The sequence below is a fragment of the Carlito syrichta genome, unplaced genomic scaffold (genome assembly GCF_000164805.1).
Source record: "Carlito syrichta isolate Samal-C Ts95f unplaced genomic scaffold, Tarsius_syrichta-2.0.1 Scaffold311537, whole genome shotgun sequence".
NCBI lineage: Eukaryota > Metazoa > Chordata > Mammalia > Primates > Tarsiidae > Carlito > Carlito syrichta.
The window spans coordinates 150,427-153,812 of NW_007255633.1; the positions used below are offsets into that span (position 1 = coordinate 150,427).

At 35.0% G+C, this 3,386-nt stretch overlaps 1 long non-coding RNA gene across 1 annotated transcript in view; it reads right to left on the reverse strand.

The window, feature by feature from the left end:
* Nucleotides 1–2,156: 2,156 nt before the first annotated feature.
* LOC110596605 overlaps nt 2,157–3,386 on the reverse strand; it is a 1,928-nt gene continuing 698 nt past the window's right edge. The window contains exon 2 of the long non-coding RNA XR_002482580.1: nt 2,157–3,322. This is a non-coding gene — a long non-coding RNA (uncharacterized LOC110596605). The remainder of the gene's footprint in view (nt 3,323–3,386) is intronic.

The following is a 3,386-nucleotide window of genomic DNA, read 5'->3' on the forward strand; positions in this document are numbered from 1 at the left end:
AAAACTCTAAACATCATTTCTATTGACAGAAATGTCTCTAGCTGTAATGAGGAAAGTTTAATGGATGAGTTAATGCCAGTCACGATGTTTACAGAAAAAGCTTAGCTTAAAAATTCATGTATACTGTAGACGGTAAATCAAATTTATACCGTAAAATATCATGTAATGGTTAACTTTAAAATCCAAATAAATATATAAAATGTGTAAAGATGAGGAAAACAGATATTGTGTCAAACAAATGCAAAGGAAAAGGTCTGAATTTTGAAAACAAGGGTTTTTAATTGATTTTCTGTGTAAAGGCCAATGTAGCTGAAATAATCAGAACCTTGGACAGCACCAAGAGGGCTTTTCCACAAAGGTCTGGTTTTATGCTAGGTCTTAAATGTTAAGGTTCGTCCTCAACGTCTCTACATTTAAAAATTCTGCCTAATCCTACTGTTTTACATGTAAAAACGGATTCTCTGTGTGCAGAACTTACTGATGTTGGAAGATTTTTTTTTTTAAAGTTTGCCTCCTGCAAAGACTGGCATTTTTGTTCTAACATCTTTTAAGGTCAAAAATTAAAGGAGAGTAAAAAATCATTTAAGTAAGATTTAAGTGTCAGGTGTTAGCAGAGCAGCATATGAATGACTTCAAATGAGCATGGACATAAGAAACAAAACATGTAAAACATTATTTTTTGACTTAAAGCTTACTAATTGGTAAATCACTTTAATAATTTTTCCATATCCCATTTTGCAAAAGGACATGTTTTAGTAAATTCCAAAACTCTATGGTTAGATTGTGAAGCTACTGAACAGAAAAATGCATATCAATGTTAGCTTCTAAAAGCAAAAATAAAACCATGAGATGTATTAATATGGACAAATTCTAATAGTATAGTAAAGTTGTCCTTCAATATCCAGGGGCAGCTGGTTCTAGGACCCCCTCTCAGATATCAAAATCTGCAAACGTGCAAGGTCTGATATAAAATGGTGTAGTATTTGTATATACCCTATACACATCCTCCCATATACCTTAAATCATCTCTAGATTACTTATAATACCTAACACAATGTAAATGCTACATAAATCCTTGTTATACTTGTTATAATCTTTGTTATAATTTTAAAATTTGTATTATTTTTTGTTGTTGTATTGTTATTTTTTATTTTTCCCAAATATTGTCAATCCCTGGTTGGTTCAATCTGTGGATGCAGAACCTGCAGATACAAAGGGCTGACTATCTCAAGATTGTGAACATTTTTGAAATCTTCAAATCCATTGTTAAAGTATTAAAAAAATCATTCTGTAAATAGTTGAACTCAATATCAAGCAGTGAAGCCCTTTCCCCTCTATCTTTTAAAATGAAGTAGGTTAAAAGCTTTGTCAGCTTGCTCTTGAAGGCAATAATATGGTCACAAAACTTGCTGTGACCATTCTGTCTCTTTACAAATTTTGTAAAGCTGGCCTGCTTTTTTCTTCCTTCTAAATGACTGATTGAGGTGGTGATTAATCCTCTATAGCATGTAAAACAAAGTTCTCAGGAGCTCTGAGTCCACTGGGAGAGGACAGGGAAGCTGTTGTGCTCAAGAATTAATCCATCCACGGGAATCAAAGGCAGACACAATGCAGTCATCAGCATGTTTTCACTATGCAAGCCCCACATTTCCTATTTAGAAAACACATAACCATTACTCCATTCTGTATTCTCACAAGGCTCCCTTTTATTTACTTGTGTTTGTTATTACATGGCTCATACCGACATGTTTGTGTGATTCCACTGGTGTGCACACACCCATTGAGAGAGGAAAAAAAGAAGTGTCTATTGCAAACTTGTTAAAAGAGAAAAGGGACTCCCACTGTTTTTTCCTTTTGGCCAGGATTCTATTTAGAGAATAGAGCTTTAACTCTTTATGCCCCAGAAGAGAAAGACGCCTTTGTGTATTTTAAATTTTGCAATGGTTCTTTACTGATGGAATGTCATAAATAAGAGAAAAAATGTTAATCACAGATTGTCACAATCTTGGGAGCTAAGTGTCTTCAGGGTTATATAGGGTATGTTAGACAGCACAGGGGAAAACTTTTATTTCATTCTCAACATGCTTCAGCTATTTTTACAAAGCAATTTAAGCATGGCTACACAAATACTTGGAGCAATCAGTATTTTTGTAAAGTTTTTGGTTAGATCTCTATTGTTTTTATTTTGGAAGGTTCGACATAAATTGTACAAAATCTCTAGCTACATTAATTCAGTAATGTGGTTCAAGAAGATACATTTAAAGCATTCACACATGACCTCCCACTAGAGTTTTTCTTGATTATATTAGTGATCTGGGTGGTTTTGAAGCACTTAGTGCTTGCTAAATCCAGTCCTACCTCTGATACAAGTGGACAGATAGATAGATGGTAGGTAGATAGGTAGGGAGGTAGACATCAAATAAACTCCTATTCCCCAAAACTGCTTTTGTAATTCCAATGAAGACACGGTTTTTTGGCACTTTTATAAGACTGGTGCTTTTTAAACCAAAGAAGATACAAATGTATCTTTAGTGGCGTGGCACTGTACACAGAATAGAACATAAAACATTCCTTCCCCTGTTACAGAGGCATGAAGGTGGGGAACATGCAGGCATTCACCTTTACACGAAATGGATCTCAAGAAGTCTACTTCTGGGATGATTTGGAACAAAAAGAGTTAAGTGCCCACATGTTCTCTCCCCAGTCTTGCTCCCTGCTACATTCCAAAGGGACAGGGTTCAGTGACAGCACAGCCCAGTTTCTAAAATGAAGAAGGGGGGTTCTCGAATTAATTAACTAGAAATGAGTGTTGTCAATGTTCTGGAAAGGCGGGGAGGAGGGGGTGAAAAGAGACTGCTAAAATTCATCACAGTGAGAAATGACTTCAATTGCCTGCCAGAGTTCAAGAAACCCAAATTAGAATGGGAAAATAAAAGAACGATGCTGACTTGCCATCTGAAGGAACAAACAGAATCCAAGCAAACATCCAAGTTTTGTCAAATAAAGGATGTGCCCTCAAAGAGACTGATTTATTATTTGCTGTCACAGTAAGTACAACATATTACTTAAATGCACATTCTATTCGGGGAACAAAGGCAAGCCAGAGAGTTACATTTAGAGCAAAGAAACAAACAAAAAAACACTAAGGTACTTTCACTTGTAGCTTATACACATTTAACTCTATTACCTAAAAGATTCATAGGCTCCCAACTCTGTACTCATAAATCTTCAAACACTTGCAACTTTACATACTGCAGAAGATGAAAAATCCTCAAAACAGAATCCAAAAAAATTTCAGATATTTGGATGAAGTTCATTCACTCTAATAAGAAAAAGAAAACAAAATCGCAGATATAACAAGTCTATTTACAAGAATCATCAGACAA